This window comes from Mirounga leonina, unplaced genomic scaffold (genome assembly GCF_011800145.1).
Source record: "Mirounga leonina isolate KUSES-001 unplaced genomic scaffold, KU_Mleo_1.0 Mir_95, whole genome shotgun sequence".
Taxonomy (NCBI): domain Eukaryota; kingdom Metazoa; phylum Chordata; class Mammalia; order Carnivora; family Phocidae; genus Mirounga; species Mirounga leonina.
In genome coordinates, this window is record NW_023270865.1 from 11,787,945 (window position 1) to 11,802,171 (window position 14,227).

At 41.2% G+C, this 14,227-nt stretch overlaps 1 long non-coding RNA gene across 1 annotated transcript in view; it reads left to right on the top strand.

Moving 5' to 3' along the window:
• The window catches only part of LOC118006252, a 52,718-nt gene extending 38,886 nt beyond the window's left edge, over nucleotides 1-13,832 (top strand). Inside the window, exons 6-8 of the long non-coding RNA XR_004678024.1 lie at nucleotides 11,167-11,580; nucleotides 11,925-11,998; nucleotides 12,451-13,832. This is a non-coding gene — a long non-coding RNA (uncharacterized LOC118006252). The remainder of the gene's footprint in view (nucleotides 1-11,166; nucleotides 11,581-11,924; nucleotides 11,999-12,450) is intronic.
• The last annotated feature ends 395 nt before the right edge of the window (nucleotides 13,833-14,227 follow it).

Below are 14,227 nucleotides of genomic sequence, written 5' to 3' on the forward strand. Positions count from 1 at the left end.
TTCATGTGTCTGTTGGCCATTTGGATGTCTTCTTTGGAAAAATGTCTGTTCATGTCTTCTGCCCATTTCTTGATTGGATCATTTGTTCTTTGGGTGTTGAGTTTGATAAGTTCTTTATAGATTTTGGATACTAGCCCTTTATCTGATATGTCATTTGCAAATATCTTCTCCCATTCTGTTGGTTGTCTTTTGGTTTTGTTGACTGTGCAAAAGCTTTTAATCTTGATGAAGTCCCAATAGTTCATTTTTGCCCTTGCTTCCTTTACACTGAGTGAAATAAGTCAAACAGAGAAAGACATGTATCATATGACCTCACTGATATGAGGAATTCTTAATCTCAGGAAACAAACTGAGGGTTGCTGGAGTGGTGGGGGGTGGGAGGGATGGGGTGGCTGGGTGATAGACATTGGGGAGGGTATGTGCTATGGTGAGCGCTGTGAATTGTGCAAGACTGTTGAATCACAGATCTGTACCCCTAAAACAAATAATACAATATATGTTAAAAAAAAAAAAAAGATAGCAGGAGGGGAAGAATGAAGGGGGGGGGAATCAGAGGGGGAGACGAACCATGAGAGATGATGGACTCTGAAAAACAAACTGAGGGTTCTAGAGGGGAGGGGGGTGGGAGGACAGGTTAGCCTGGTGATGGGTATTAAAGAGGGCACGTTCTGCATGGAGCACTGGGTGTTATGCACAAACAATGAATCATGGAACACTACATCAAAAACTAATGATGTAATGTATGGTGATTAACATAACAATTAAAAAAAAAGAATAGCTGAAGAAACTCCCTCAGCAGGCATCAATGCCAGCAAGTGGCCAGTCTGAGCCCTCTCCCTTAGATGCACAGACACATTTTCCCTTCCAAAAATTCTAATATTCTGTATTAGACATTTCTTTTTCCAGAAAAGCATTGGTCTGCTTAGGCTTTTATCCTGCAGAAAAGCAATTCTTCATGCATATATGATAAGTATATGGAAGAGAGCCTAGTGGAAAGAACATAAACATGATGTATACTTGATTTCATTTCTGACTGGGCCACATACCAGCTGTGACTGTAGGTAAGGTACTGGTTCTGTCTCCGCTATGATGTGGATAAGAAGAATTTCCTGGCACATGGTAGCCAATAACACAAGCTATTTCTCTCTTTCCTCCTCTACCATTAAATGAGGCAAATGTAGTGTTTAGCACAGGACTCAGTATATAGTAGGTGCTCAATAAATGTCAGCTATTATTGTATTTTGGCTCCAACAGCATTGCCTAGCAGATGATAATATATGCTGAAATTTTCTTTCTATGAGTGAATAAATATGTGATTCTTATACAATGCTTTCTTTCCTCCTCCTCCTCCTCCTCCTCCTCCTCCTCCTCCTCCTCCTCCTTCTTCTTCTTCTTCTTCTTCTTCTTCTTCTTCTTCTTCTTCTTCTTCTTCAGTATGCTCCATGCTCAGAGGGCTTGAACTCACAACCCTGAGATCAAGACCTGAGCTGAGATCAATAGTCGGTCACTCATCTGAGCCACCCAGGCGCCCCCATATTCTTATACAATGCTTTCTCTGTGTGAGGCACTACTCTAACTGCACCTCTTATGTTAACAAATTCAGTCTCCTTAATAGCCTTACAACATAGGTAATACTATTATAGGCATTTTAGAGGTGAGGACACTGGGGCAACAAAGACTCAGAACTGCCCGAGGAAGGACCTCTATTGTTGTGCCTACATATACAGCCTTACTTTTATAATTAGCTTCTGGAGACGATAAACCCATACTGATTAGCACAGTGGGAGAATCTCACAGGGGAGATTCAAACGAGGGTGTAGAGAAAAGAGGCACCAGGGTGGGTGGGAAGTTTTGTTCAAAGCCTCAAAGTCAGACAGGGGCTTGAAGTGCCTGGGGGACATTGGGAGATGTGGTTCTAAGCACTTTCTAGACCTTCTGCCGAGGTCCTTTCTCCCCGCTTCCTCACACAAATTATCTTAAGGTTTTCCACAAATCAAAGTCAAGTCAGCAAGTGGAACTATTTGCAGTGCTTGACGTGCCCTGACATACAGGATGTAGGGCTGTCCTCAGGTCAACGTACTTCTGTTGACCAGCTGTCTCCATCCTGGCCGCCCCTTTCATCATGGCTGGATGATCCGTGAGTTGCTGGCTACTTGGTCCCGTCCCAGTGGACCTGGCCTGTAACTACTTCTCTGTCAAGTCAGAATCCTTGGTTTGTGAGGAGCAAAAAAGTCCTGTGTAAGGAAGGACATTCGCAAGATAAATGAATAACCACGTCCTGTGTTGACAATGTGCAGTACCTGAAGTGATAGGAACAAGCATTGTCTTTTTAACAAAGCTCATTCCTCACTGCTCATGGGCTCCATGCTTCCCCTTATCCGTCAGTGGAAACGCTATGGGCAGATTTGGGTCATTGTGGGAAAACTCCTAGTTGGTACTGCCTTCTTGTCTAGTCTTCATTATACAAATTGAAACCCTTACCTTTGTCCTCCCAAGTAAAATGTTTCGTGTGTGTATGTGAGCATGTGTTTAAGTCTCAGCCAATAAAGAAGGAGTTGGAGGACGAAAACCCTATCATTTAGAAGTTCCAACCGTGATAAAAGGCAAAGGGACACTTTAATGCTGATGCCATGTGCAGAAAGTCTTGAATTTTTCATAAATTCTCACTCATTGGAAGAAACATCACTGTTCCTTTGTTGCTTTCCGCCCTCACGGAGGAGACTATGTTTTCTCAGTTTGTTTATGTCTTTATCAACAGCAGATGCACTCCCCCTCTTCCTCTGGAAATAGCGTTTTAATTTAAAAGTCGGTTGTTTGAATTGCATTTTGCTAACGAGATGAGTCATAAGATCAGGGTAACTGATGTTTTTAAATTTTTTTTTTCAAAAGCAAACACACTGAGGCAGCCTGCAGGGCGTTCGCGGCCCACATGCAACTCGTTAAAGGTTCATTAAGGGACTCTTAAATTGAATTTGTTTGTGTAACCAGGGTTTATATTTCTCTAGGTGATGATTTATCACTTAAGCTACAGTAGCACTCCCAGTCCGATGTGAGCAGCCTGCGGACTGTGACTCACACTTGCCCACGTCGCTTTGTGCCTTGGTTTTCGGGTCACCTAGACTAGGACCATCCAATTTGCTTAGAAGTTTCCTGGCTGCCATTCCAGAAGGAAATGTCCTTGTAAAGGCAGATTCTGTAACATAGGCAGTTTTTTTTTTTTTCTTTTTTAAGATTTTATTTATTTATTTGACAGAGAGACACAGCGAGAGAGGGAACACAAGCAGGGGGGGTGGGAGAGGGAGAAGCAGGCGCCCCACATAAGCAGTTTCAAGCACAGAGATTTAAGAGCAAATTAGTGGCTTACTTTGTCTGAATAAGGGAACTAAAATGGCATCATAGGGGCGCCTGGGTGGCTCAGTCGTTAAGCGTCTGCCTTCGGCTCAGGTCATGGTCCCAGGGTCCTGGGATCGAGCCCCGCATCGGGCTCCCTGCTCGGCGGAGAGCCTGCTTCTCCCTCTCCCTCTCTCTGCTGCTCTGCCTACTTGTGCTCTCTCTCTCTGTGTTAAACAAATAAATAAAAATCTTTAAAAAAATAAAATAAAAATAAAAAAATAAAATGGCATCATAGTCTTCCACACGATGTGCTTAGCAGACTTGAGAAGCGTTGGCAGTTTATGTTTGAAAACTGGAAAAATGCAGTTTGCTTAGCACTGTTGCAGTGTGTCAGGCCCTTCCAGGCGCATAATTTTGGGGACCCTCAAAATAGCTCTGTGAGGCAAGGAGAGTGGGGACTATTGTTTCTTTATATAAATGTGTCACTGAGGTTCCTGGGGGTGAGGGGACTGGCCTGCCATTCACACGGCAGCTCTAGGGCTTCTCAAGGGCTGAAGTGGAGTTTGGAGACGACACTCTACTTCAAGTCGCGTTCTTAACCCGTTTTCTCATTTTTATATAGTATTTTCTGCTCCCCTGATCCCAGCAGCCAGTTGCCGGTGCGCAGGGAGTAACTCCCTTTCTCTTTGCTTTGTTCCTTTTGAAGGGACCTCTGTTAGAGCAACATTCCTGGCCTAGAACTTTGGCCCTTATTGTAAAGGTATCTCATGAATTTGGGGGGAAGTAACTGGACATGCTCCTTTTTTAATCAGTATTAAAGCTGACAATTTGATATCTATCTCCCAGACCCAGTGTTTATCCTCCACAATTCTCAATTTAGTCAGGGAAGTTATGGTGCCTGATTTTTATTAGAACTCGCATCTCCACTCCTGACCCACAAAACTGTAGCAAAAGAGTTTTTTCCCTTAATGAAATTGTTGGCTTGTTTTCCATTTGCTTTTCAGATTTTTATGGTTGAGGGAGTGTGGTAAAACTTTAGGATGCCTTTAAAATTTCTCACTGACATGCTAACTTGTAATGAACCCAGGGATCTTTTGGCAGGGGCAGGGACAATGTCTTAATTTCCCTCGTAGCTTCCTGGACATGGTTTAGCTCCCATTGTTTAGAAGGTTGAATTGTACGGAACAGGGAGGCGGGGATTGCTGTGACTGCCACTCTTTGGGTGTTAAGTATTTGAACTGAACATTATACAATCTGTCCTTTTATACTGCTTAAAACACATACATATATATTTCTGATTATATAAATTAGAGTGATTTGGCGCAGCATGCAAAGTATGAGTACAGCAAAAGAAAATTATTAACAGCCATTAGAGACAGCCCTTGAATTGGTTTCTGTTTGCCATTCTTCCCTTCAACCATGGATATTCTGGCTTTGGACAGAAAGACATGGTTGACAAAACCCTCACTGAAGCTTTTCAAATGGCCTACAATACTATTTTTTAATTTTTAAATTTTGTTTATCCATTCATCTACCAATGAGCACTTTTGGCTCTTGTGGATAATGCTGCTATGAACATGAATGTACCAATACCTTTTAGAGACCCTACTTTCAATTATTTTGGGTATATACTCAGAAGTAAAATAACTAGATCATATGCCAATTCTATTTTCAGTTTTTTGAGGAGCTGCCATCCTGTCTTCCACAGTTGCTATCCCACTTTGCACTCCCACCAACAGTGTACGAGGGTCCCAGTTTTGCCATCCCTTCGAGAACACCTGCTGTTATTATTTTTTATAGTAGCCACCCTAAAGGGTGTGAGGTGGTATCTCATTCATAGTTTTGATTTCTATTTCCCTCATGATTAATGATGTGAAGCATTTTTTCATATGCTTATTGGCTATTTGTATATCTTCTTTGCAGAAAAATCTATTTGAACCCTTTGCCATTTTTGAATTTGGTTGTTTCACAGTGGTGGTTGCTGCTGTTGAGCTCTATTCTGGATATTAGTCCCTTATCAGATTCATGACTTGCAAATATTTTCTCCAATATAACAGGTTGCCTTTTCACTCTGTTCATCGTTTTCTTTGATGAGCAGAAGTTTTTAAGTTTAAGTTAGTCTCGTCTGTCTATTTTTGCTTTTGTTGCTTGAGCTTTTTTTAAAGATTTTATTTATTTATTTTAGAGAGAGAGCATGAGCAAGGGGAGGAGCAGAGGGAGAGGGTGAAAGAGAATCTCACGCAGGGCTCCAATCTCATGACCCTGAGATCATGACCTGAGCTGAAATTAAGAGTGGGACATTTAACCAACTGAGCCACCCAGGAGCCCTATTTGCCTGAGCTTTTGATGTCATATCCAAGAAACAATCACCAAATCTGTTGTCATGAAGCTTCCCCCACCCTGTGTTTTCTCTAAGAGTTTTTATAGTGTGAGTGCTTACATTTAGATCTCCGATCAACTTTGAGTTAATTTTTGCATATGATATAAAATAAGGGTCCATCTTCATTCTTTTGCAGGTGGGTATCAGTTCCCCCAGAACCATTTGTTGAAAAGATTGTCCTGTCCCAATGAATAGTTTTGGCACCCTTGTCAAAAATCAATTTAACACACATGCAGGGGTTTATTTTGGGCTTTCTAGTCTATCCCATTGCCCAATATATGCATCTGTCTTTATGCCAGTACCACACTGTTTTGATTACTATTGCTTTTTAATAAGCTTTGAAATCAGGAATTGTGAGCCCTCCAACTTTGTTCTTCTTATTCAAGATTGTTTTGGCTAAAACCTATATTTTGAGCAAATTTATACTAAATTTATAATATTTATATCACAGTGGTTTTCCATGCCCTGCTCACCAAAGGTAATTTCCCACTGAAATAGCTTCTATTTTGGCAATAAATAACCATAAATCTGTTGGCTGTTTTAGGTGCTTTGCTCCTTTGAAATTATTTGCTTGTCCTCATGGCTTATTGGAAAGAATGCTGCATTAGGAGTCAGGGTATTGGACTTTCAGATCTGAGTCTGCTACCAATAAGCGATTGTGTCTTCAGACGAGTCACTTGATAAAGTTCTTAGTTTCCCTCTCCATAAAAATGTCAAGGTTTGACAAGATAAGCCTTAGGATTTCTTTTAGCTCTCCAACTCCAAGTCTAATTAGAGCAGATTCTTATATTCTTGTTTATTATGGCACATGCACAATGGTCTGCCCATTCATATGTACGTGATCTAGGAAATTCTTTCCTCTAATGAGCACAACTGAGAATCTCAAATATGGAACCAACTAGGGTCCTAGGGTACAAAGACAAAGCAACTTTATTCTTTCTCACCAATTCTCATTAAACTTCATCTATGGGATTGCTCTTTCTCAACTTTGGGTAAAGTTTTGGGCATCTCGGCAGATCTTTCTCTCCTAGATAATGAAAATCCACTCCAGTTGAAAAATCACATGATGCCATGTTCATTACTTGAGAGCTTCTCCTCTCTTCTGGTTCAGTCCAGGCTCCAACTGAGATCCCTGTAGTGGGTAGAATGGAGGGAAATGCTGTCACTGTCATGGGCTGTTTCTCTCTTTCTAGTTTCTAGCCCCTTCCCCACTCGCTAGCTGCTGTTTGGAGCCCTGGAGGAACAGGAATTAGAAGCAAATGTAAAGAAGGTTTAACTTTCCTGATGGAATTAGAGTATGGTGTTGCTTTCATCTGGTGGGGTAGCTTCCAAATGCTGCTTCTTTTTCTTTTTGCATGCATCCTTGTGCTTGCAAACTCTGAAAGTTCAGTCCAAGTTCATTACCTCCTAGCCCCCACCTTCTCACCTTTTGGCAGGTAGGGATCAAGTAGCCATCCCCTTGGATCTCAAGCTCTAGAGGATAGGGTCAAGCTGTCTATGGATTTTCATAAAATGCTCCTCAATTGGCTTACAGGAAAGCCAAAACAAGTGGAGCAAATCAGAGCACTATTTGCAAGGAAGGTCACGGCTGGATTCTTCAAAAACCCAGGGAATGCTCTGTTTTCATCTATGCAGCCTGGAGGGAAGTGAAGGGCCCACTCCTGCAAATCTGCTTTAATATCTTAGCCTGTCCCTCCTGGTGCTCTAGAGTCTTATATTTGAAGTGTAGTTCTTGGACCACAGGCATTGACTTTAGCCAGGAGCTTATTAGCCATGCAAACACTAGGCTCCACTCCCAATCCATGGGATGTGCATTATACCAAGATACTAGGTGATTTTTTATGCATATTAAAATTTGAGAGGCAATGATCAAGAACTTAGCATGGATAGTGCCTACAAAAGTGCTCAGGATCCTCTGCTGAGATCAGGAAAAGTCACATTGAACACCCTGGATACCTCTACATGCTTCATAAGGTTCTAAGTAATGAAATACCAAGATGGGCAATGGATGAAAAGTGAATGGAAAGAAAAGAAGAGGTGGCACATTTTTAACAGTAATTAGGTCCCATGGAATATGTTTTAGGATTAGCAAGAGTTCCATCTGATGCTATCCCAGTGGCATGTGTAGAGCTTTGTTTTCAGTTGTGTTTTGGTTGCATGTTGTTGTTCTCCCCCATCTTTTCTCAATTGCTTTTCCTAGCATGTCTTAATTTTCACCCTCCTAAACCCTGGATGCTAAGTCAGCAGTTTGGGTTCTCTATTTGTTTAGTTCCTATGATTCAGGGATTTCTTTTTGTAAACTCGGTAAACTCCATATTTCCAGTTACACTGTTAGTGGGTTTGGAGAATTTTTCCATTTATAGAACCCTTCTTGAAGTTGTTGAGTCTTGCAGTTGTTAACTATTCAGTTATGTGTCATAAAACTATGGTGTGTGGTGTTTGTGTGTGTGTGTGTGTGTGTGATTAACGAGAGTCAGTTAAAATAATTACCAAGAAATTCCCTGAATTAAAATTTTTGTTGTTGAGGCTTAAATAAAACTGCAATTTGTCATTTTGTCAGTGAGCCAGAGTGCACTACTTACACATTAAAAGCATACACATTTCAACATTTTTGTTTCCTTTCATTTTAACTGACTTATCTGAAAAGCTTTAGGCTGGACTTAATTTCTGTGCACCATCTGTTACTACTGGATGTGAGGCCATTCTGTTTGGCTCAGGCACACAGGGCGCCATTAATTTCTCCATCACTCACCTGAGCGCCACCATTTGTATTGGACTTTGTTGAGGTAAACTTGTTTTGATATATTAACTTTTTCTTCTGGCAGATAAAACCTTTGCCTTTATGTGAATTTTTAATAGTTGAGGAAGCTTAAGGTAAGCAAAGAGGGATTTTTTTTCATCCCTTCTTTGTATTTCCCTGCTCTATACCCACTTACCCATGCCTGCAATGTTGCCACCTGTAAGTACCATAATTTTCACTTTGTTTCCCTCACTAGACCATCTCCCATCTCAGGGCTAGCCTAAAGTGGAATTATGCAGTTGGTCTTGGACAATGCAGCCTTTTTTTTAAAAAATGAGCTTTTAATTTTTGAACAATTTTAGATTTACAGAAAAGGGGCAGAGAGTTCCCATATAGTCTTCACCCACTTTTTCCTGTTGTGGACATTTGACATGACTGTGATATATGTATCACAACTAGGAAGCTAACCCTAGTATATAACTATTAACCAAACTCAAGACTTTACTAGGATTTCACTAGTTTTTCCACGAATGTCTCTTTTCTCTTCCAGGATCCCACTCAGGATATCCTATTGCGTTTAGTTGTTACAAGACACTGGGGCGGTTTCTTGGTCTTTGTTTTTCACGACTTTGTCAGTTCAGGGATTTTGTAGAATGTCCTTCAACTTGGGTGTGCCTGATGTTTCTCTCGTGGCCAGACAGGGTTATGGATTTTTGAGAAGAATATTGCACAGCTGAAGTCCCCCTCTTGTTCCATCTTATTGGGGTGCCTGATAGTGACTTCATCACTACTGGTGAAGTTGACCTTGCCCCCTTACCCCAGGTCCTATCTGCCAGGCAGCCTCTTGTTTAATCTTCACTTCTTACGGCCCACTATCCACACCATAACCCCCTCTTCTCACACAGGGCAGAGAATAATTCCCTTTCTCAAGTTAACATAGATCTCTCAGGAAAATTTTTGAGAGAATTTTATACAACCAAGAAAACAGCTAAATGTTGTTCCCTCCCCAGGGATGCATAGGTCCTCAGCTTTATCTCTGATGATGGTCGTGAAAAAGAAGGCTTTGTTTGCTGTGAAAATTATTGTGGCCATCGAGGGGTCTGATAGGCAACTTGGCAAGGGTTAAATATTTTCCTGGGCCATCAGGCAGGCCCAGGGGAGGAGGGAGGGCCTGGGAGGATTGTGTTCTCTTTCCAGAACCTTTGACACTGTTCTAGTTAATCGGCTGCCTTCCCTTCTAAGCAGTAAGTTCTGCCTCATTTGTAATACTCTTTAAAAAGAAGTAGTAAACCATGGCCTGGGGCTAGGTCTAAGTGAGGTCAACTTTCCGATTGTGAGAGGAACAGGCTTGGGGTGTGTGCGTGCAGGGTTGGGTTTCCCAGCAGGACAGCTGTGTAATGCAGCCTTGACTTTGCCTGTGGCTGTTTCTGAGATAGTTGCTCTTAATTCTCCCTCCCTCCCTTCCTCCCTTCCTTCCTTCCTTCCTTCCTTCCTTCCTTCCTTCCTTCCTTCCTTCCTTCCTTCCTTCCCTCTCCTACTTCTTTTCCTCTTCTTTTTTGTTTAGCAGGTTTCATTTTCTAATCTTCTTTGTGTCTTTCATGATTTCTGCCTCCCATCTGTTTTGTATGCAACTGCAGCCGTTCTAGAGGTTACCTGCTAGGAATACTTACACACTTTGGTTGCTCTATGCATCTCTCTGCCTGAAGGTGTTCTCTGGTGGATGGCACAAGCCAGAAGGTGAGGTAGTTAAGGCTCCACAAATGACCATTATCCAATAAGGGATGAAAGCTGGTAGATAAGTACCCCACCTTCCTTGCCCATTGGATGGGACAATTCTGTGCTGGGGTCTATATTAGCCTTACCCAACAGGGTGGTGATGGTGGAAATATTCTGTCATCTGCCATGTCCAGTATGGCAGCCATCAGTCACAAGTGGCTATTGAGCACTTAAAATGTGGCTAATGAGAATAGGAACTGATTTTAAATTTTAGTTAATTTAAATTCAAATTTAAATAGCCACATGTGTTGGGTGCCTGGGTGGCTCAGTTGGTTAAGCGACTGCCTTCAGCTTAGGTCATGATCCCAGGGTCCTGGGATCGAGTCCCACATCGGGCTCCCGGCTCAGCGGGGAGCCTGCTTCTCGCTCTGACCCTCTCCTCTCTCATGCTGTTTCTCTCTCGCTCGCTCTCCAATAAATAAATAAAATCTTTAAAAAAAAAAAAAAAGAGTAAATAGCCACATGTGGCTAGTGGCTACCATGTGGGACAGCGCACACATACAGTCTCTCAGAGGGTTTTGGGCAGGATTTAGTTTCAGTTGCCCATTGTGGTCCCCACTCATGAACATACGCTGCATTGGCTTTGCTCCTTTCCTGCCTTACGTCCCCACTCCTCCACACTTTCTGGGATTACCTCCTGTGGTGATTGGTTCTATGTATCACTTTGACTGGGCTAAAGGATGCCAGATAGCTGGTAAAACATTATTTCTGGATGTGTCTGTGAGAGTGTTTCTGGAGGAGATAAGCATTTGAGTTGGTAGACTAAGAAGATTGCTTTCACACCTGGAGTAGGCATCCTCCAATTGACTGAGGGCCTGAATAGAACCCATAGTGGAAGAAGGGGGAACTTGTTTGCGGCTTGAGTGGGGACATCCGTCTTCTCCCTTGGGCCTTTAGACATGGCTGGGATTACACTGTCTCCTCCCCTGGTTCCCAGGCCTTCGGTTTGGACTGGAACTCTACCACTGGCTTTCCTGGGGCTCCAGCTTGTGGATAGCAGATCATCGGGCTTCTCAGCCTCCACAATCACATGAGCTAAGTCCTCATAATATGATAAACTTCTTTCTATATATCTATATCTATATATATCCTATCACTTTTATTTTTCTAAAGAACACTGACTAGTACATCTCCCCAAATAACTGCTTAAAATTTTTTTCCTCGCAGGGATCCCGACCTAAGAAGCATTTGGTCTCAGCCTCCCCACATCCCACTCTGTTTCTCTGCTGGTGTCTCTGACTTCTCTCTACACCTCTGCCTCTGTGTTTCTGCAACCCACTGTGTTGAACCGTACTTGGCTGTCCATGTGGGATTTTTTCATGCACAACATAGGCATAAATACAATGCTGTGGTAAGTGAAAAGAAGCCTTAAATGTTTGCTTACATTCTTAAAGGCTGCCTCTCGAGACTCTGGTGTATACTACAGAAGAAATACAAAAGAAATAGTTTTCTTTATTCCTTCTGACTCTTGTTTTATTACCACAGAAATGCATAGAAATAAAATCATTTATCCCTTGGGCTTTTGCTGTAGATCAGATTCATCTCTTATAGGGAAATAAAAACATAAAATGAAATAGAAATAGTGATTGCATATTCAAAGAAAGGTATTTTTCAAAAGATTAAAACAGTCTACTCATTAAGAAAGACATATTATTTTGTTCAAACTGTCCATTTCTCAATTCCTTACTTTCTTAGGACTGATGTTCACTGTACAGAAGGATATCCACCCCCCACTGGCCCTGAGGGAAAGGAGAGCCCACAAAGTGCAGGTGCAGGGCATATGGGCTTCAAACATGTCTGGTTGCTCCCTACCCCCAACCTTGGTGCTCCTCCAACTTCACTGTACATGTTGTCCTGCTCTGCTTCTATTCACTTCTTGGTCTGTTGGTTATTCGTATTAATTGACAGCAAATTTGTTAAGAGCAAGGATTTCTAAGCCAAAGTCTAATATGGCAATCCTGTGACCATGCAGGAGGCTTTGATAATGGGAGGGGGACTCCAGAATTAGACACAGGTGACATTTTTTGGCTATACAAAAAACAAACACCCACTTTGCCTTCAGGAAGCAATAGGCTATTTGTCACTCCAGGAGGCTAACACTAAAATGAACATAAAGACATGTTACTTTTGAATATGTTTGGGATTTCCTGTTATCTGTTATCTTATATAAGTTTTTCTGTTACCTTTATTGCTTATTTGTTCTAATCCTACCATTGGAAAGGAGGAGGTGAAGGTGTCATTCCCAAATGACCCAATTGTGAATGTGGAAAATCCTTAAGAATATACAGAGAAGCTGTTAGAATTCACAAGTGAATTTATCGTCTTCTCAGTTATATTTCTGTACATCAGCAACAAACAAAGAGAAACTAAAGAAGACTTTATAAATAGAAAGGCATGGACTGGGAGACTCAAAATTATTAAGACACCAACTATCTCCAAATTGATTCTTAAGTTAATATCATGCTATTCTACTCCAAGTAAGAACTTTTTTGTGTGTGTAACTTGACAAGTTGATTACAAAAATTTATTTGGAAATGCAAAGGGCCAAGAACATGCAGAGAGATCTTGAAAAAGAATAACAAAACTGGACCACTTGAGCTACAGTTATGGAAATTAAAACCATGGTGTTGGATTCAAGGAGACAAGCCAACCAACAGAAGAGAAAAAGAGTCCAGAAACAGACCATGATGTATACTTTCATCTGATTTATGGCAAATTAAACAGTACAGTGCAGCAGGAAAGGATGAATCAATTGGATATTGATACGGAAAACAAATGTATTCTTGACCTCAACCTTGCACCATACAAAAAAGTAAATTCCAGATGGCTTGTAGATCTACACATTAAAGGCAAAATAATAAAGTCTTTAAAGGAAAAACATATAAGTGCATTTTCACGACCTTGGCATTGGTAAACATTTCTTTCAAAAAAACCCCCAAGATATTCACCATCAAACAAAAAGTGGTAAATTGGACCGTATGAAAATCAGAAACTTCTGTTTACAAAGGTCATCACTGAGAGGGTAAATATTCAACCCAGAGTGGGAAAAGATATTTGCAATACATAATTCAGAGTATACAAAGAATGCAACAAATAATAAAGAAAAACAGACAATGAGTAGAAAACTGGGTAAGAAACATCACAAAAGAGGACATTTGAATGGCCAATGAAAAGGCACTCAACCTCATAGTCATTGAGGAGATGCAAAGTAAAATCACAATGAGATGTCACAGCACACCTATTAGAATAACTACAATGAACAAAGAATGAAAATGCCAAGTGTTGGCTTTTGTGTGGAGTGTTGAAAGCTTATAGGCTCTTCCAGTTATCCGTGTGATCTCCTCTTTTGTCAGGGATAATAAGTTAGATGGTGGTAAGCCTCTTTTATTTTAACAGATAAAAACATCCAGCAACCATCACGGAATCCACACCCGCCATGAATATTTCAGTTAAGTTTCCTCTGAAATGTTAAATGGAAGAATGTGTTTTCTTTAAATCCATGGAGCAACAGAACCCTGAAATTATTAAAGTTTGTTCTCTGTCAGAGATTTAAAGTTGACAAAAGAATCTATTTTATTTTATTTTAAATATTTTATTTATTTATTTGAGAGAGAGAGAGAAGGAGAGACAGTGAGAGAGTACAAGCAGGGAGGAGAAGGAGAAGCGGGCTCTCCACAGAGCAAGGAGCCCGATGTGGGGCTCGATCCCAGGACCCTGGGATCATGACCTGAGCCGAAGGCAGACGCTTAACGAATGAGCCACCCAGGTGCCCCCAAAAGAATCCATTTTATCCCTTTTGTTGAGATCAATGACACATTCATTTGATATCTTATTCTTTCAATGCCCACTTCAAAGGTATTTTAATAAGAATAAATAATCGTACTTGTATTTATTTATTTATGTTGTATACGTGGTTAGAATTCTTCATGAGAGAATATTCTTTTTCTTCCTCCCCCCTCCCGCACCCTCCCTTTTGTGACTTCTCTCTTAACCCACAT